This window comes from Stenella coeruleoalba, assembly GCF_951394435.1.
Source record: "Stenella coeruleoalba genome assembly, chromosome: 11".
NCBI lineage: Eukaryota > Metazoa > Chordata > Mammalia > Artiodactyla > Delphinidae > Stenella > Stenella coeruleoalba.
Genome location: NC_137157.1, coordinates 99,646,421 through 99,668,432, shown reverse-complemented (window position 1 = coordinate 99,668,432; position 22,012 = coordinate 99,646,421). Strand labels below are relative to the sequence as shown.

The 22,012-nt window shown below is 37.2% G+C and overlaps 1 protein-coding gene across 22 annotated transcripts in view; it reads right to left on the bottom strand.

Annotated features, from left to right (window-relative positions):
- Positions 1 to 22,012, bottom strand: part of WNK1 (WNK lysine deficient protein kinase 1) — a 135,623-nt gene that overhangs the window by 74,883 nt on the left and 38,728 nt on the right. The gene's annotated exons all lie outside the window — the stretch shown is intronic.

The window sequence follows — 22,012 nt, the reverse complement described above, 5'->3', positions numbered from 1 at the left end:
TCAGCCAACTGCAAGTAAAAAATGGGCGGGGTGTGTGTGTGTGTGTGTTGGGGGGATCAGAAAATTCCAAAAAGCAAAACTTGAATAGTTTGCCCACATGCTGGCTACTATTTACATAGCATTTACATTGTATTAGCTATTATAAGTAATCTAGAGATGATTTAAAAGTATATGGGAAGATATGCAAATACTGTGCCATTTTATAAAAGGGATTTGAGCACCCACAGGGGTGGAGGGTGGGGTCCTGGAACCAATTCCCGCCACCCCCCAGGATATTGAGGGATGACTGTGTATACCTTCACCTCATAGGACTCTTGTAAGAATTAAATAATCTACTAGGTAGATTTAATTTAATTTAGTCTACTAGGTAGATTTATTTAAAGTGCCTGGCACTTCATAAGTTAATTCACTTCTTATCTGAGATAACTGGACAAAAGCACTTAATCTGCTCTTCTTCCCTTAACAGAGTCCCATACACACAACCTCTGTACTGTCCTGTAAATTAAAATTGAAACTGTCATGTAATACTCTATCAAAGCACATAATACGTATTTTAACGAAATAGGCCAGGCATACAATAACATAATGTGTCTATGATACAGTCAAATAATTAAACATTAAAGACATAATTTAAACCTTCCTATGTAACTAGATGGCCTTTCCCATCACTACTCCTCACCCTTGAATAACAACCACTACCCTGATCAGATATACCATTCCCATATGGGTTTTTACACTTTAGGTGAAATGTTAAGATTTCATAAAAAGAAGTTACAGAGCATGTACTATCTGGAAGGTGGCTATTTTCCACTCAACATTGTTTGAGCTCACCCATGATGGTACAAGGAGACATTACAAGATATCTACCATATTACTGTAACTCCATTCATTATCACTGGTATGCAGTTATCCACTGACTGAATACACCACAATTTATATATAATCTCCTACTGATCAATCTTTAGGCGCTTCCCCATTTTTTTTGCTATTACAATATGGCAAAGGTTTTGCAGTGTTAATCTCTAGGATGCAGGCTCTTATCTTGGAGTCTATAAACCCCTTTAAGGCAGGTTTGTGAACCTGTGTGAAAACAAATATATCTTTATTTTTCATTAACCTTGAATTGAAACTTAATATTTCCTTGAATGAATGTACGTACCTAATAGCATTCAGCAGTACCTGTGATTTGTCACCAACAGACCTAGGTATTTTCAGATCACGTAACAGTGGTTGCAGATTATCTCAAAATACCACACTAGGCATTACTTTGAAATTATGATAGCTATTAGATCTTCCAGTAGATCTTATTAATATACATTAATAATGCATACTATATCACAAATTTTAAAGTTTTGATAACTATTTTAATATAATTTGTTTCCAATATAATCCTATGTATCTTACTACATGGACTTAAAACAAAACATTTTTCTAGCCTTCACTAGCCTTCTGGGGCACAAAAAAAAGAGGAAGTACACCTACTAGGATATATAGCTAGCGGTAGAAGTGCATAGGGAATAGGCATCTTCAGTCTTCATAGGTATCAACAAATTGCTTTTCAAAGGGACTGTGCCAACTGAGTTTCCCAACAGCTTTGTATGAAGGTTCCCACTAGAGTACATGGTCACTAGCAACTGGTATTATCAGACATTAACTTTTGTCAATTTGATGGGTGTAAGTCATGTTCTATAGTTTAATTTACATTTTCAGAGTCACTAAAAAGTGTGAGAAACTTTGTTTTCTTTGCAGACTACTTAAGACCCCTCTTCTGCAAGGAACTGATGCTTTATCTTACTTGTAGCAGTTCTTAATAGATTATGGATGCTAATCCTTTATTGGGTTTTATGAGTTACAAATACCTTTTCTCAATTTGTGGTTTGTATTTTCACCTTGTTTATGATATCTTGATTTACAGATGTTTTTATTTCACTGTATTTCAATTCATCTATCTTTTACTTTATGGTAGGTGGATTTTATGTCTTCAGTAATTTTTCCAGACACTAAGGTCATAAATATTTTTCTTTTCCTTTTTAAAATATAAATTTGTTTTGTTTGCCACATCTGGGAATTGTTGAGGAATTTATTTGGTTGGGTAAAAGAAGGGCTGACTGTTATTTCTGTTCTGTATCAGCCAATGGCCCCAATATCATTTAATGAACAATCCATCCTTTCCATAGAAGTACAGTTCTGTCTCTGGATTCTACACTCTATTCCATGGTCTGTCTAGTCCTGTGCTAATACCTCACTTTCTTAATTGCTATCACTCTTGCATGATAGTTTAGATGGGTGTAGAATTCTAGGTTGGTGTTCTTTCAGCACTTTCAAGATACTGTTTCATGGTACTCTGGCGTCTACTGTAGCCCTCAGTATACATGGCCTCCTTTGTAGGTTATCTGTATTTTCTCTCTGGTTACTCTAAAGGCTTTAAAAAAAAATTGTGCTCTGCTCATTCACTACCATGCATCTAAGTTTTATTTTATACATAATGGGGCTAATTGTGCTTTTTAAGCCCAAAGTTTCAGGTATTTGTCTTCGCATCAGGAAAATTCTCAACGATTACCTTTTTGATTACTGCCTCCTTCCATTCTCCATTCTCTTCTAAGATTTTCTGTGTATGTCTGTATGTGTTATGTGTAAGGGTGTGTGTGTGTGTGGAACCTTACTCGATCCTTCATATCTTTTAACTTCTCTCTCATTTTCCATTTCTTTCTCTCTGCTGCCTTCTGGGCAGTGTTCTCAGATCTACCTTCTTGTTCATGAATTCTCTCAAGTTATTATCAGGTCTAACCTGCTTATTACCTTAAAATTTGTTTTAATTAATCAAACTTTAAAGTCTAAAGGAGGCAGAGATGCAAAGGACATGTGGCAAGGTCTCAGTCCCTGCTCCAGAAATAAGAGATGAACACAAACTAGACACTTGAAACTAGCCATACAAGTCTTCAAGGGCTGGGTATACTGGTGAGTCAGACATGTATTTGGACATCCATACAGAAAATAAAACGAGGTCAAGCAGTCAGTCTGTCACCAAAAGTACCCACCGGAGGGTCTGATAAAGGGAATTCAGTCACTACTTCAGTCCCTACTTTCCCAGCTAGCATCAAAAACAAAGCAAGGTGGGAAAAAAGGGGAAAAAAAGAAAAAAAGTTGGGCACTAACTAAAGACTTCAGTGGAGAAGGAATTCTCCTGCCACTTCTCTAGGCCCAATGTCTGGGGGAGGGATTTGTCCCCACTCAGTGGTAACCCCACACATGGGATTTTGAATGAGAAATGATAACTGGCGACTCAATTTGCAATGATCCCCACCAACCTCCACCCCATCCCTGCTTCATGAACAGACAAGTTTTCCCAGCATCCTCCTTGGAATTTCCTCCCTCTCAGGGTTCATCTCCAAAATTATTTCCATCTCCAAATCATCACTGCAAGATTGCCTTCTCTCAAAGTTCTATAAAAGCCCACTTGCACAGCCCAATATCACTTTTATTCCCACTCCTAACCTGAAGCTGCAACCATCCACAAAGTCACATACCCTGTCCACTGAGACTCAGATCCATAGCTGTTTCATCTTGGGCTATCTTCCTAAACCATTTCCTTCCCAGAGAAGAGACAGCCAAAGGGCCAAAGGACAAGTCGAAGTATCTGGGGCCAGATGACTGAGGAAAGTGGCACTTGTTACTTACTTTTTAATTGCAATACATTTTCATTTCTTGAAGCTCTTTTTGGATCTTTATCAAATCAGTCATTCACTGCTCACTCCAATACCATCTTGATGTTTTTGTGGTTTTAGTTTTTAATCCTTTATTTCTTTTAAAATAATGTGCTTTAGGGGCTCAATTCAATAACACTTTTATCTGAGTTACTGGGGATCGAATTTTGCCTAGTGTTTTGGCTGCTGACATTCATTCATGGTGGTTTGTTTCCCCTCATGATTAACAATAGTGGATAATATGGTTATCTTAAACTGCGATTTGTCTGTTGGAATATCCTCAGTTGTGGGTGTATTGCTGTGGACAGGCTCTGAGTTTATTTATGCCTAGTGCGGCAGGGATATTACTAGTCTTGGTGATGCCTGCATGTAATCTGTTCAAATTTGAATCTCATACTTTTATGAATACAGGTCCCTGATTATGTATACTCAGGGTAAACTTTTTTCAGCTGACTTGAGAAAAACTGTCTTTTCCCTGACTCAGAAACTGAAATTTTCTCTAGTCTGTCTTTATATTAAAGGTTTTGTTCCCTTTTAAGGAACAAGTTTATTGGATCTCAGTTCCAATATCTGCTCGGGCTTAAGACTTCATCTAGCCTTGGGGAGACAGTAAAACCATGCGTCTTAGTTAACAAGACTGGCAACTGTCCCAAGAAGAACCCTAGTGTCAATTCACACTTTTCCTACTCTGGTTTCTAGTTTCTTCTTAGTTTCTAGACCTTGGAAATTATCCTGACAGCCTTATAAGCTCAGCTATGCATTTAAAAGGATAGGTTTCTGTAGTTCCTCTCATCAAAATTTTCAAAATGTCTGGTATTTTACAGTGGGAAGAGTTTTCAGCTTGTTTGGTTTTCTATTTACTGACAATAGGGTTCCCCAATATATGTTTTTTAAAAAATATTGTTTACCATATATTCTTAAGTGTTCCTCATTTAAGGGAACCTTATTCAAAACATGAAGGAAAATCCAGATCACTTGCTGACTCTTATACATTACTGTTGAATTACAAAAGCTTATTTTAAAGAAATTGTGAAAAGTTAAGCTATTCTCAAAGCAATCAGAAGACAGTAATCACGAGCCAAATGAATTATAATATTCTACCTACCATTAAGTGAATATTTAATTTTTATATTTTAATATATAGTCTACCTGATTGTCTTGATAACTACTCTTATTTTCTGTAACATGCAACATTCATTTCAGTTTTAGCAATTAATGTATATATTCATATATGTTTAATTAAATTTTAACAAATGCTTGAGTACCCTGTGTCAGACAACAGGATAGGACAAACATTAGAGACAAGGTTCCTGCTATTCTAGACCTTACAATGTAAGAGGCAGAGGCATTAATTTTATTAGGTATTATAAAGAGAAAAAAACTGAGTGCTTTGAGAGCATATCATAAAAGACCCAATTCTGTGTGCACAAGCTAGTGTTAGCCCCCATATCAGCAGGTTACCTTAAGGGTTGAGATCATGAGCATGAAAGTACCCAGAGTTCTAGTTTTACAATACTTGAAATGTTTAAGACCACAAGAGTCTGTAAAAAGTGCTAAAGGCAAACTTCGAAATGCAGGATAGACTGGAGGCAAGGAGACTCAAAACCTTAATAACAGTGAGCTTGTAAACCCTTTCTGCAGAAACTCAAACCAAAGTAATTCACTCTTGTCTGTCTCTACTACGACCACCCTATTTCAAGCCATCACGGTCTCCTCTGGATTTCTGCAATAACCTACTAGCTGTTTCCACACGGCTAAACTTCTCCCTGTACAATGTGTTTTTCCACTCTGTCCAAATACAACCAGAATATTTTAAGGTCAACTTAATCAATTCTGCAGTATGCGTACTTTATTAATTCTTAGAAATATTGTTTTCCACATTTTTAAACATCTCTGAAATTAGAATGTATCACATAATTGAACTCTTAGACTCAGTGAAGTACTGTATGTCCTAATCCTGTTAGGATAAAGGTGGAAAATCATTGTGACCAACGAGGTCCCACACAATGCAATCCTTGCCCACTTTTCGAGCCTAATTTCTTGTCACTCTCATGTGCCTTTCTCAGACATGTCATGCTTCTTCCAACTCAGGTCCTTCACACACGCTGTTCCCTCCATACAGGATGCCCTTTCATCAACCTTTTTTCCCTGGTTAATGCCCAGCCATTCTTCAAAGATCTGTCATTTCCACGGGGATACCTTCCTTGGCTGCCCCTCACTCTAGGTTAAATCACCCCCTGCCATATACATGTATAGTTTCATGAACTATGTACATGCCTCTTTCAGAGCTCTTAATCACAAGTAATATACTGAGACTTACTCTAAAAGCAGTGACAAAATGCCTTTTTCAGTGTTCTATCTTTAGCAACTGACAACCTAGCATTGTTCAATTGCCATGTGTTGAATGAATCCATGAATGTACTTTCCAAAAAAAATTGTGTGTGTACATTTTTCACAAGTAGTTAGCATTTCCCTAGGAATAGAAGAAATTCCTATGACTTAAAAGCAAGGTGAGGATTGAAATTGGGCCTCTGAGACTCAGTAACTTAACACAACTCAAACACTATGACCAACCTGCAATGGTCAATGCTGCCACCATTCTGATTTTAAAAAGTATTTGTTAAAAGCCATTGTAAAAAATCTGCCAACTGGGGCTTCCCTGGTGGTGCAGTGGTTGAGAGTCCACCTGCCGATGCAGGGGACATGGGTTCGTGCCCCGGCACGGGAAGATCCCACATGCTGCAGAGCGGCTGGGCCCATGAGCCATGGCCACTGAGCCTGCGCGTCCGGAGCCTGTGCTGCGCAACGTGAGAGGACACAACAGTGAGAGGCCCGCGTACCACAAAAAAAAAAAAAAAAAAAATCTGCCAACTAGTTATTTATAGCAAAGTATAAATAAAGGTGGGCGGGGGGACCAAACAGGGACTTCTTCCTTCTTCCAAAAACCTACAATCAATTTTCTTCTTAAGAATAAATACACTGAATGGCAATCTTAAAATTCTATGTTTAACTTTTATCTAATTTTGCCTAGAAGTCATCTATACTGTAAACAGAGGCTATTTTATATGTCTATTATAGATTTTTAACCTCCCTGAAAGCTACTGATGATTTATTTTAAGGGGTCTGAGAACCTCACTTTAAACCTTTAACAGCAGAAATATGACTACAGGGACTTCCCTGGTAGCACAGTGGTTAAGAATCCACCTGACAATGCAGGGGACACAGGTTCGAACCCTGGTCCGGGAAGATCCCACATGCCGCGGAGCAACTAAGCCTGTGAGCCACAACTACTGAGCCCGTGTGCCACAACTACTGAAGCCCGTGCGCCTAGAGCCTGTGCTCTGCAACGAGAAGCCATGGCAATGAGAAGCCTGCGCACTGCAATGAAAGAGTAGCCCCCGCTTGCTGCAACTAGAGAAAGCCCATGCGCAGCAAGGAAGACCCAACGCAGCCAAAAATAAATTTTTTTAAAAAAAAGAAAGAAATATGAGTACAGATTCTAAGTAGGGAAAAAAACCAAACAAATAATTTGGTGCTTCTTTCAATAATCTGTCAACTTGTTCTATCTATAAGCCTTCTATTTTTTAAATCTAGGATCATTTCATATCTCAGAGAACTATACTATTTTAGCATCCAAAAGAATTTGTTAAGACAAAGTAAAACAGATCAAAACTAACATAAGCAAAAATACCTGTAAGAACAGCTGGGGTTTTAAAAATAATATTTGTTGGGTGTTTGCTATTTACACTAACTGGTTGTTTTACTTCTGTTCTCATTCTCAGAAAACCCTTGTGAGATATTAGGAAATATTACTTTATTTTAACAGATGAACAGACTCAGAGAAATTTAATATCTTCCTCCAATTCACAATGAAAAGCAGAACCATGAATTAACTGAAAATTTGATTCATAGCTCATGTTCCATTCACTATACTAGACAAACATATTTAATTTCTTCTAAAACATTTTTCAGAAAAGCCACGTTGATATTTCTGCTATTAACCAGGGATCACTGAAAAGAACTAGGCACTTTACTAAATTATAAGTTATAGTTGAAGGTAAAATAAGAGGAGTATATATTGTTTAAACTATATCAACTGTCAAATACAAACAAAAAAGCAGACTCACAGATATATAGAGAACACACTAGTGGTTACCAGTGGAGGAGGGGGCCAATCTAGGGGATGGGGGAGTGGGAGGTACAAACTACTGGATGTACCATAGGCTACAAGGATGTATTGTACAACATAGGAAATACAGCCAATATTTTGTAACAACTGTAAATGTACTGTAACCTTTAAAAAACTGTATCAAAAATTAAAACTTGGGCTTCCCTGGTGGCGCAGTGGTTGAGAGTCCGCCTGCCGATGCAGGGGACACGGGTTCGTGCCCCGGTCTGGGAAGATCCCACATGCCACGGAGCGGCTGGGCCCGTGAGCCCTGGCTGCTGAGCCTGTGCTCCGCAACGGGAGAGGCCCGCATACCGCAAAAAAACAAAACAAAACAAAACTTAAAGACTTCAACACTTAAAAAAGCATTACCAAGTGTTAAATTATCGTGAAGACAGTGCATTACCAAGTGTTAAATTATCGTGAAGAGAATGATAAAACTTATTTGTTATTTTAAGTATCAAATGAGATTTAGAACAGATTAGCACAACTGCTGCTTTTTGGTGCCTTCTCTCCAGCATTATCAAACTGGATATTCCTGGGGGCTTGATATACTATCCCAATTGCAACATTCATTACCTTCAGTGCAAACGAGAGCTGATGCAGCTAACCCGCTCTATTCATTTCATTCATTTCTTTCCACCTACATAAAATTGTTTTGACAGGCTAAATGAACAAAACCAAGGATCACTGTCACATGACCTCCCATAACATGCACAGCTCCCGGAGGCTGAGGGGTGGAGGTGGGGGCCCAGCAACAACTGAAACAATTGTTCATCTCAGTACCATCCAAATAACAGTGCTCAGTAGATTATTTGCTGATGCAATTTCTTCTTGGGTGAGTGAGAAACACAATGTTAATATTTGGTACAATGGCCTTACAGCAATTTTACATCTTTGGTTCCTTGCTTTGTACAAAGTTATTTTATTTTAAATATCCTCTACAGGCATCTTCTCTTTATCCCTAAATTTCGGTATTTTCTGAAGTAGCAATCCTATGCCTTCCTATTGCTTATTTTATCAGCCCCAGAAGCAAACCTTCCAAATAAATTATGCAACTGAAACAGTGAGCTTGATTTTCATTAAATTAAACCAGAAATATTCACTTTATTAGCTAATATCTGTACCCCCAGAAAATTTGACCCTCTAGACTTATTAACATTTAAACTTCTATTGCATTTTATTTTTAGCAATATTCAAAGTTTTACTACTAAATTAAGACCACATGTTGTAAGTCTACATATCACAACATGGGTGGAGAGAAGTATCTGGAATTCCTTGATTAGAATATTTTAGGTCAATATTGGAGTCCTCCCTACTTATCATTTTCTGCACCACACTGACTTAGCAAAGACCTAGGCATCTATTCCATTTTTTAAAGTGATACTAATTGTTGGGTGTTGGAATGTGGAAATAAAAACATGTCTTCAGGCAGAGAGAACAGCAGTTTGAAATATTGCTTTCCAATGCAGCATGGGTTCCAGTTAACATTTACCAAAAATTTTAAAAATTATTCTGTATTTTGAAAGAAGGAATCACATAAATGACTATTTAGTCTGGCATACCTCTCTCTCATAGGCCTACATGGTCTAGTAACAATTCAAACACTGCAGAAAAGGATTTTGTACTCTAAATACTTCTATCTACTAAATACTTTGCCCTATTCTTCTTGAAAACTCCCAAATAATTAGACACTGAAGGCCTGGGGAAAGGTGGGAAAAATAACTCATAGAAGCAGAATAATGATGCTCATGCAAAAACTCTTAACTGTTAACAACAACGACAAAGATTAATAAGGCTTTTAAGATGTTTTGAAATACAATATGAAAATTAAACCTGGATTTTATGTAGCCAAATCTACAGAGTAAACTCTTACTACAAATTTCATTATGACCTTCCAGTCTGATACCCTTAAAGAGGAACAGGGTCTATCCCATAGGGAAGAGAGTCTATTTGAATTTTCCTCAATAGGTCAACAGATATGATAATTACGGGGCAGGGGCAGGGAGTAGATGGACATTTAAAAAATGACACTGTGTTCCTTGCTTCTCCCTAGCATCCTCTAAAAACTATTCTGAAATAGTCCCAGTTTCATAAAGACAGAAAAAAAGTCATCAAAAGAAAAGCAAAAAAGAACCTGGCTGTTCTATCTAACTCCTCCTCCACTGATCCCTTCTTCCTCTGGCTCATCTTTATTTGCATTTTTAAAAATTTATTTATAAAAAGGTTCTCTGTATCAAAGCAGGACGAAAAAATAATTACTTACACAAGAAAATCTACAGTGCTTTCTCAAACCAGATGTGCGCCAATTTATACAGTTCTACCACTAAGCATCCTGTACTTCATCCCCAAACCTTGGCCACAAATATATAAATCTGGGGCCTGAGATTCTCTTCACCCCTCTCTTTTCAGGGGCACAAAAACCAAATGGGGGCTTCCCTGGTGGCGCAGTGGTTGAGAGTCTGCCTGCCAATGCAGGGGACACGGGTTCGTGCCCCGGTCCGGGAAGATCCCACATGCCGCGGAGCGGCTGGGCCCGTGGGCCATGGCCGCTGGGCCTGCGCGTCCGGAGCCTGTGCTCTGCAACGGGAGGGGCCACAGCAGTGAGAGGCCCGCGTACCGCAAAAAAAAAAAACAAAAAAAAAAAACACCAAATGGAACTCAAAAATATCTAGAGCCTGGCACATATAGAAAGTTTTATGTTAATGCTAAAAATATAGCAGATACTTTTAACACCTGAACCACAAAAATGTAAACACATTTAGTCCTATTAGAAAACAGCAAACTATTTTCACTAAATGACTTAAAATATCCATTGTATATAATACAGCAAAATTCAGAACACTACCCCTAGCCATTCTCATAAATTTTAAAAGGTTTTATTGAGAGAAATTAGATTCATTTGAATGTAAAGGCAATTAACTGACAGGGCTAAATTTCAATTGTTATAGGTAGGACCTTATACTAAACTTTCTAAAGAAAACAAAAAGGCCAAGGAGGGGACAAGAAGGGGAGATGAATGTGGGCACAAAGATCCAAAAATTCTTGCTTATTACAGGAAGAAAAATTTTACACTTCAGAGACAAATGTTACTCTGCAATGGATATAGAAAACAGTGTCCAAAGTTTTTTTGAATGGGGTAATGAAGGGTTGCCAAAGGGGGAGACCAAGAAAGCAAAAACTGTTAAGAATCTGCCACCATAGGAAAGCAAACGTGGTGGGCACACATCACAAAAACAGCAAAAATCTCATCACAGAATTCAGAGCCTGATATCCAAACTTGTTTCATTTTGTTCAGGAAAGAAATCAATAAAATAAAGTCCAGTATATAAGAACACAATGTATTAGCTTTTCAGTGTGCATGACAAAATATTCATCTAAGAAAATAAGAACGCAAAAAAATTTTTTTAATTAGAAAAAAAAAGGAGGGAGGACTCCTTAACATACCTGTTCATGTAACTTTAAATACTCCTATGTTATCTTTTCTTCTAGAACCCTCTCATCAACTCAGTCTTAACCTCTCTCTCTTTACCATACCACTTGAAGGGCATGGAATAAATATTTCAGATTTCCAAGGAAACCCAGAAGTGCAGAGAGCAGTAAGATTTGAAGAGTAAGGAAAAAAACAACAAACAAACAAAAAAAACCCTGAAAGCCTGATTTGCACAAGCACATCTGCCCTAACAGAGTTTTATATTGAGAATAAATACTTGATATCCTCATGCTTACCAAGGTCGGACTATCTTACTGTAATGTTTTACTAATTCTGGAGTTCAAATTAGTATTTACAAACGTCTACTGCACATTTTACGACCAAAGACTCAATATACCTCCAACCCTACAAAGTTTCTTCCACAAATCAGCTTATCCACTTCAATTTCCCTGTTTCTCTTTGTCTTCCCAAGCAGTAAAGTTGGAATCTCTTTTAATCTCTGAAATTCCATCATTTTCCACATCTCATTTACATTACTGCAACCTAGTAAAAGGTACAACTACCTCCTATCAAAATAACTATTGCCTAAATACTTTTTTCCTGCTTCAATCTATCTCTTAGATGCAGATGATCTCCAAAACACTTCATTTTATTTTATTTTTTTGCGGTACGCAGGCCTCTCACTGTTGTGGCCCCTCCCGTTGCGGAGCACAGGCTCCGGACGCACAGGCTCAGCGGCCATGGCTCACGGGCCCAGCCGCTCCGCGGCACGTGGGATCCTCCCGGACCGGGGCACGAACCCGCGTCCCCTGCATCGGCAGGCAGACTCTCAACCACTGTGCCACCAGGGAAGCCCCCCAAAACACTTTATAATCACACCAAGTCCCCTGCTCTGAAATAGTGAGTGTAAAATTAGCCAATCAATTTCTCCCAATTACAAGAATCTTCAGGGGCGCTCGTTAACCAAGGATTCTAGGGCATTACCTAGTGAATCAATCAACAGGAGAAAGAACTTGTTATGACCAGTAAGTTTGGGAAATCCTCTATTACATCAAATCCATATTCCAAAGCCACTCAGATCCACCTTCTTTTTCAACACTTTCCAAAACAACCCACCACAGGCAGGAGGGAATCCTATCATGGCATACTCATCTCTTCTTCTACATGCCTATAACTAAAGAAACTGACATAAGTTTCTCCTTGTTGTAAAATGGAAACACCATCTTTCTTGACTAGCTAAGAGTTATTTTCAGGATTCAACATATTGCATGTGAGCTTTTAAAACTGTGAAAATAATTATACAAAGAACATAATTTTTATGTCAGATACTCCATTCATAGCAATTTATTCCTCTATACTTACTCCCGAATATAATTCACATTTGGCCGTTTTTACACTGCAGTGGAACAGACTACCTGAAGTCTTCTTCTACCTATGCAAGTAATATTTTAATAATTTAAGTCACGCTAACTGTCATCATTTTTTTTCCTTTAAAACATGTCTAACAACGAGATAGAACTTCAAATCCATTAGGAGGCTACTGTTAAAAACAAAAACAAAAAAACTTAGAGACTAACAAGTGTTAGCAAAGATACAGAGAAACTAGAACCCTTGTGCATTATTGGTAGGAATATAAAATGGTGCAGCCACTGTGGAAAAGTTTGGCATTTACTCAAAAAGCTAAACACAGAATTACCATATAACCCAGCAATTCCACCCCTAGGTTTATACCCAAAGGAACTGAAGCAGAGACTAAAACAGATAACTTGTACACCAATGTTCATTGCAACAGTATTCACAGTGGCCAAAGGGTGGAAACAGCCCAACTGCCCATCAGCAGATGAATGGAAAATAAAACCTGGTAAATATGTAAAATGAATATTATTCTGCCTTAAAAAAGAAGTTCTGATACATGCTATAATACGGATGAAACATGAGGACATTATGCTAAGTGAAACAATACAGACACAAAAGGACAAATACATGACTCCACTTATATGAGATTCCTAGAATAGGCAAATTCAGAGACAGAAAGTAGGAAAGAGGTCATCAAAGGCTGGAGGGAGGGGAGAATGGGGAGGTAAGTATTTAGTAAGTTCAGACTCGCAGTCTGGGAGGATGAAAAAGTTCTGAATATAGATGGTGGTGATGATTGCACAACACACTGTTAACGAACTTAACAACTGTATATACACTTACAAAATGGTACATTTTAGTAAACTGATGCTGTCTATATCCAACCCCCTACAAGTCTAAACATTACTGGATTTTTGTGGAACCCTGTTCTTGACACTTAAGAAAATGAAGTACAAAATTCAATTCAAGGTAGGGGAGAGGCAGGGGGATGGCTACTGGGGAGAAGCCCACTGAGAACTTCAAAAAGTATAAACCATGTTTCTACTTCCTATACTAGGTAAGTACTTGATGTATATGTTGAAATATATGAGATAGTGTATATAGTTCTTTTACACTTAAGAGAAAAATAATGTCTACTGATCACCTTTATCAACTCCCTAAATAAGAGAAAAAAATAAGTTGTAAGTTTCACATTTTCTTATTTTCAAGGCAAGTAAATAATTCTACCTCAATACCGATCTCTTCATAAGTTTAACTAGGAACTAGACTAGTTTTTGCATTAATATTATTATTATTATAACCTAATCCAACTGTCATTTCACCCAATGAATTGATTTTAATGTATCTCTTTTTTAAAAAATCACTGTTAACAACATGATCAGTGGGTATACAGGGAATGTAAATATTTTAAAACTTTACATAAACTTTTAAAAGAATACAGAAATGTAAAATATACATATATCTATGTATGCACCTTCTGTACTTGTCACATCTTAATGTTTTGCCATATTTGCTTTAGATTATTTTGTAAGAAATAAAAATACTGTTCTTCCTTCCCCCTCCACATAGCTAGCCACTGTCTGGAATATGGCATTTATCATGCCAATGTATATTTTTATAGTTTTACAACATATGTACACATTCATGAATGATATACTGTACTGTTTTATATATTCTGATTTTTTTTTTTTTTTTTTTTGGCAGCATGCGGGATCTTAGTTCCCTGACCAGAGATCGAAGCCACGTCCTGTGCACTGGAGGCGCAGAGTCCCAACCACTGGACCGCCAGGGAAGTCCCTTGATTTTTATATAAATGTTACTACCTCTGAACCTTTTCTAAATCTTACTTTTTTTGGCTGATGATCTTTTAAAATGAACTAATTTCCTATCCCAACAGAGTGTACCTGACTAAATAAAACACATACCCTTTGTCAAATTAGTAGCAATAACTATGGATTTTCAAAGTAAGCATTATGTATCTAACTATAGTTTGCAATACAGAAAACTAACCTTTGAATTAGCATGCTTTTAGAAGCTGCTCCTTAATCAGAGGGAAAAGAATATGCATGTTTCCTTTTAGCTAAATCTTGTTCATAATTTTCAAAATATGGATACTATGGAAGACAGATCTTATTTATTGAACATATCCACCTAACTTTAAAAGTTAGATCTGACTGCATTTTATATTTGGCCTTCAGCTGGCTTGAAAGTTTTTCTGGCAAAAAAGAAATTAGTTGCTGCTTTAAAACTATCTTCTTATTTACTACCCACCTTGACAATGAAGTTTTAGTTTATGTAGAAACATAATACTTTCATTTAAAAACAAATATAATTCCTCAGTCTTAATCTTTAAACTCTGACATGAGAGATCAGTTCCAATCCCCTACATGTCCAGACTTATATTCAAAGAGTAACTGAAAATTAAGTAAAGGGTTTTTACCATTGCCTTCTTTTATTTCTAAAAAAAAAAAAATTTGAAAAAAAATCAGGTTTGTTTCATATCATGGCTTTAGCAACATGTTAAAGGCATCTCTATAATCAATCATAATGGAACTCTAGTATCAACCAATATGTTATTCATCCTAATGTCAGCTCTGCAAAATCCAATTCTTACTGAAATTATATACAGGGTTATTAAGTACTATGCTAAAGCACAAACAATCCAAAGTATAAGAAGGGGAGGCACCTGCACTTGAGAAACTTAAAGGGGGATGAGAGTGGGGAGTGTGTGCTCCAGGATAAAAAAAAAATGCTGAATACAATTAACCATATAATAAGACTGAACCAAATAAAACTGTCATGTTTGTCAGTCATAATGACTGAATATAGACCAATGATTCAACCCAACACATGACTGAATTATTTTCCTTTCATTTCTTCTCCCAGTGGTTTGGAAGATACCCTTATTTAATTCTATCGGTGCTTACTTTTAGTTGCCCAACAACATTCTTTAACTTATATCTCGACTCAGGATCTTTGGAGTGCCTTATGATTGAAGGTGTTTACCACCTTCCTTACCTACTTCTTGCTGAAGTTATCTGGAGATTGATCATTGCTTGCTTTTTGATTTCAGAGATTGTTCATCATAAATTCCCCTTACAGCCATGCTTACATTTTTAACAATTTCATATATATTGTCAGTCATTATAAATAAAATGGCTTCAATTCTTGATGCCTTTTTTTTGCGGTACGCGGGCCTCTCACTGTTGAGGCCTCTCCTGTTGCGGAGCACAGGCTCTGGACGCACAGGCTCCGCCGCACGTGGGATCTTCCCAGACCAGGGAACGAACCCGTGTCCCCTGCATCGGCAGGCGGACTCTCAACCACTGCGCCACCAGGGAAGCCCTTGATGCCTTAATTCTTGTTTCAATACTCCAGTTCCTTTAAACACAGAACATGCCATCGTCTTCTGGCATCTAATATTGGAGTGAAGAGTCTGATTTTAGATCTTTAGTAACAGTATTTCTCTACATGGATATTTATAAACTGCCCTTCTCCCAATCTTTAAAGTTCAATTATTTTGCTAGATTCTTTGTGTAAGATGTGGGTCTCTTCTTGGTTTTTTACTAGAATGAAGTAAGTTCTATCTGTCTGTATACAAATAACTTTTTTGTTTTTAACTCAGTCTTGTAGTCTATCAGTTATTGGTCTCTTAGAAATCTCAATTATCCATAAATTCTTTCTCTCTTCTCTGAATTCACTTCTCATTATTTTTGTCTTTCTTATTTCATCTGCATTCTGAAAGCAACCTCCTTGTCACTAATTTGATTTTCCATGGCATCAGTTTTTTGTTTTTTTTTTTTTACCAAGTTCAACGTGGTTTTATATTCTGCTCTTGTTTTCTTGAATTGCTTTCTCCAGCCCTTCTTAAAATACTGATTTTCTTTCTCTCGTGCCAAAAGCCAAGTCTCCATGTATCTTACTGAATATGTTGGCATTTTAACTTATACTTTTGGATCCTGCATGGTTCTTCTGGATTCTCTTCTTACACCCATGCTTTTTTCTTTTGGCTCTTTCTTGAACAAGGATAGATCTTCCAAACTTGTGTTTATAGCCCCACTGCATGCCACACATGTGGGAGGCAGGTGACTGGGTAGGAAAATTGACAGCCACCCAGCAAGAAATCTGAATGCTAGAGAAAAGCTGAATGATTTTATTACTCTCTCTCCATACAATACCACAAATTCATTGCCAAATGAAAAGGTGATCGAAGAAGATGAAGCCAAAAATGCAGGGCGGGAAGGATTTAAAACTATGTCAGATAGTTAATAAAAAATTTTTCCCCTGGATTTTGTGATAATTTTTGGTAATTAGATCTTTTAAGTTTGTAACTTGTGATTTCTTCTCTCATTTCATGTAAATATATATTTTCATAATTTCTTTTACAAAAATTTTTTAGAGTACATTAACAAATACTGTGACTATAAAACAGTAAAACTGTAAATGAAAGGGCAGGGAACTAGAAGTAACTCTTAGAAATTAAAGATATGCTCATCAAAATAAAAATTCAATGAACTCTTGCAAAAATAAATGCCAAATCAAAATAGCAGACAGGGGCTTCCCTGGTGGCGCAGTGGTTGGGAGTCCGCCTGCCGACGCAGGGGACACGGGTTCGAGCCCCGGTCCAGGAAAATCCCACATGCCATGCAGCGGCTAGGCCCGTGAGCCCTGGCCGCTGAGCCTGCGCGTCCAGAGCCTGTGCTCCGCAACGGGAGAGGTCACAACAGTGAGAGGCCCACGTGCTGCAAAAAAAAAAAAAAAAAAAAAAGCAGACAAGGGGGACTTCTCTGGTGGTCCACTGGTTAAGACTCCGCCTTCCAACACAGGGGATATGGGTTTGATCCCTGGTCGGGGAAATAAGATCCCACGTGCTGCGCGGCAACGAAGATCCCATGTGCCGCAACTAAGACCCAGCCAAAAAAAAAAAAAGCAGATAAGGGGTTGGTGGCAGAGATAAGGAGGTGGGGGTGGGGGAGGAGCAGAGTCATAACATGAGTTTCAACATACAAATAAATATGCCCCAGAAAAAAGAGAACAGGGAAAAATAGGAGTAGAAATTAGAACATTCCCCAAAGCAGAGAAACATTTCAAGGGTCCATTAACAAACAACCCAACACAATGGATGGTGAGAAAAAGTAAAAACAAAACTAACAGAAAGGACACCCATTCCTGTAAGTTTACAAAACCAAACAATATCCAGAGGGTGGGGAGGAATATCAGCAGTACCAAGGAGAAAAAAACGATATTAACAGAATCCTAAACAAACCCAGAATTCGAAGTTTACCATAATGCATACTTTCTTATTAGCAAACTTATTACCATACTTTCTTCTATTTGTCTTATACTGACAAATTTTAAAAAAAGAGAGAGGAACACAAGGGATTCAGGAAACATATTCAATCCATTAAGGAAAACAAACAAAAGCCACACACAGTTGTGCAGCATACTTAGAGAGCACCAAGTCCAGAGCAGGGGTATAGAAAACTCTGAAAGGAAGACTCAATATATCAGGTAGGACAATGTAAAGAAGACTTTGAAAATGTGCTAAGAAAAACATCAAGGCAACTGGAAACTACATGAAAAACAAAGCAGTACACATTAGTACAAAAAGGAACTGTATCCATACTACATGGCTCAGAGAGAGATATGGACGGTCATAAATACTTGATTTTCACTTTTAGACATTTTTAAAGCAGAGACAGAAGGTTAATATTACTCATCTTGATAATTTAAAATACATATAATAAAGGTTGGATAGTAGAATTGAAGAGAAGATGGTACGGGTGGTATTATCTTCATCTTACAAAGTAGAAATAGAAACTGCCTTTGATGGGACAATAACTAAGCGTGTGGCATATAGGTAGATTATCTAAAGTTGCCACTGAAACCATTTAAACTCTGATCATTTCCATACCACCATTAGGGCTGCTGCAATACTATCACGAACTTTTTTTCTTTTAACCTAATGTTTCCTCAAAAATCCATCTTCTTATAAAACTTAAATTTATGGTTAAAAGAAAACTTATATTACTACTCTGAATAAAATCCAGTGATCTGAGGTTTGCACATCCATTCAAGGCTAAAATAAAAAAGATACACAAGAACAAATGTTGACAAAGACACAGAGAAAGTGGAACCCTAATCCACTGCTGATAAGAATGTAAAATGGTGCTACCACTTCGGAAAACGGACTGACAGTTCCTCAAAAGATTCAATATTGAGTTACTTTATGACCTAGCAATTCCAATCTTCAGTATGAGCCCAAGAGAAACAAAGTATATGTCCATACAAAAACTAGTGGCATTAATGTTCATAGCCACATTATTCATAATAACCAAAAAAGTGGAAACAACACAAATATCAATGATGAATGGATAAACAAAATGTCGCATATTTTGAAATATTACTCATTGTATGGATATTACATAAAAAAGAATGACATACTGATACGTGAAGTACTGATTCATCCATACAACATGGATTGAAAACATTATGCTAAGTAGAAGCCAGTCACAAAAGGCCACATATTGTATTATTTCATTTATATAAAATGTCCAGAACAGGCAAATCTCTGGAGATAGAAAGTAGGTTAGTAGTTGCCCACAGCTGGAGGGTTGGAGAGAAAAGAGGTTTCTTTTGGGGGTGATGAAAATGTTCGAAAATTGACTGTTATGATGGTTGCACAATTCTGTGAATATATTAAAAACCACTTGATTTTATACTTTAAATGGGTGAATTGGATGGTACGTGAGTTATCTCAAAGCTGTTTTTAAAAAATGCAGATGGCAAGTTAATAAAATAACACAGACCATCATCAAATGGATTTAAAAACTGCCATATGTAGTCAAACCTATGGTCTGGCTAACCCAGTGCTCTGTCTCTGACAGTGCCAACAAACAACAAACCACATACGTAGTAAGAAGAAAGGGTCCATTTCCTTTAGAAAAGATTGTGGAGAGAGTTCTAAAGCCATACTATCACTTACCTAAATCCTTTAAAGAACTGTTATCAGCCTCTCTTTGTACTTGCAATAATTAGTTCCAATGTTTACTAGCCACTGAACAAAGAAATACTATCCTTATTTTTATCCTAAGTTTACTATTTAGTTCTTTTGTGCATGTGTCATTTTAATAGATGACAGGAAGACCAATATAATAATATATTCTCCCTCATAATTTTATATAGACTCTTCAGGTCATCCAACTTTGGCAAGATCTGCTTTATAAAGTTCTTCCATAGACAGCTAACAATTTGGTATCACAATGATTCTAAAAACCACAAAGAAAAGGTCTCATTCATTCTTCATGACACAGCTCTTTAACCATTTGGCAACAGCCATCATTGCTAGACCCCCTAGAGATTTTATTCTTTAGATGTAGAGGGCTGACTGTGCTCTACTGCTACAAGTTTACTTCTTAGCTATAAAAGGATGATACAGAAGTGTCCTGGCCTTATTTCTTAATAATAGTAGCTACTATATGTTAGTATACGAAGAACTAGTTACCATGCTAGAGAGGCCATACGTAGTCTCATTTAGTATTTGTAATAACCCTAAAAGGTACATGCTATCATTATCCTCATCTTAACAAATGAAGAAAACAGAGGCTTTAATGGCTTAGCTGGCAGTTGAATCCAAACTGTGTCTCTTTTCCTCAGAGTTCCACAGAACCTCCACGAGTTAAAGTTAAGGATAAAAAAGCAAGTCACAGAACAATATGTTTACAATTTTTTAAAAAAATGTGAATATAGAGGCTTCCCTGGCGGCGCAGTGGTTGAGAGTCCGCCTGCCGATGCAGGGGACGCGGGTTCGTGCCCCGGTCCGGGAAGATCCCACATGCCGCAGAGCGGCTGGGCCCGTGAGCCATGGCCGCTGAGTCTGCGCATCCGGAGCCTGTGCTCCGCAACGGGAGAGGCCACAGCAGTGAGAGGCCCGCGTATCGCAAAAATAAATAAATAAATTAATTAAATAAATGTGAATATATATTTGTGTAAAGGCATGGAGAACTGGAAGCACATGAAAATATATGAAATAGTTGCCTCTGGGCAAAGGAGTGAAATCAGGAAGGCAGGGGCAAGAAGAAACTTTCAGGTTCTGCTGTAAACATTTACATATAGCTTTAATATTAAACAATGTAAATGTACTCCTATTTGTATGTTTTTTTCTTACAAGAGTAACAAAATTACAAAAATAGAAAAAAAGAGTTTTATTAACTAGAACTAAGACTACTATAGTTTTGCACCAAGCTCTTTGACCTTTAGATCTTTGCTCTTCCTCAGCCTATAACCTGCGTTTTTCCCTCCTGGGCTAATTTCTTCCTCCAGAAAACTTCCTTGACGAAGTCTCCCACTTTTGGGGGGTAGGAAGTAGCAGTGTTTCAGTATTACCGAGATAGTTAAGGAAGTTCCTGTCCTTAGGCCTCAGTGGCGAAAAAGCAGACAGACAGTTTCGTGTAATGGGAAATCCCATAATTCTTCTCTTCTGTTGTGCTCAGTCTGGCTTAAAGTCCTGAGCAGAATGAAACTGCTATTCCTCACTGAAGCCCCGAAATGGGATATTATGATGTATATTTAAACCTGGACTAATAATTGACTCTTGTATTGCCATATGTATAAAAAATACAAAGACTGAAAACAACAAACATTCTCCCAATTTAAAATTATAAATGGAGAGAAAATTATCAGGAAAGGACATATCAATCATATTAATAGTTAATGTTATATACTTAAGTACAATGCTCTGTGCTAAATAAACTACAAAAACAGACACTTTTATCTGCCCTCCTCAATATCTTTCACAAAGTAAATCATTAATAAATACCTGACAAACTAAAATGGCTCACCATTTTATGGCAGGTTATGCATGAAATGTACCTTTTTTTAAAAAAAAAAAAGAAGAAGAAGAAGCCCTCTCAAGCAAATATAAACTCTTGCTTGAGAGTTTACTTGCTTGGCCAAATATAAACTTAAACCAGGAACTACAGAAAAGCACAGATCTAGGTTTCAGGTAAATTAAGGACTGTGTTGTACAAGAAGTTCTTATCACATAAGCGTTACAAAGAACCAATATTTATATGAGCATCCTGGTATTGCTAAAATTTTGTATATACACATAAAAATTTCCAGATGGGCCTCACTATTCATGCAGTAATTGTCTCTTTTTCTCTCAGATACAAGAAAGACCTTTTTTATATGTTCATAATTTTTTTAAAACATAGTAAAATTCTATTACTGACATTTCTAGATTTCTTTTCCAAGTCTGACAATTAATTACTATATACTGTGCTACTTATGACATCCACAAAATTTATAATAACCCACTAACCCTAACAGAAACAATTTTAATCTCTTCTA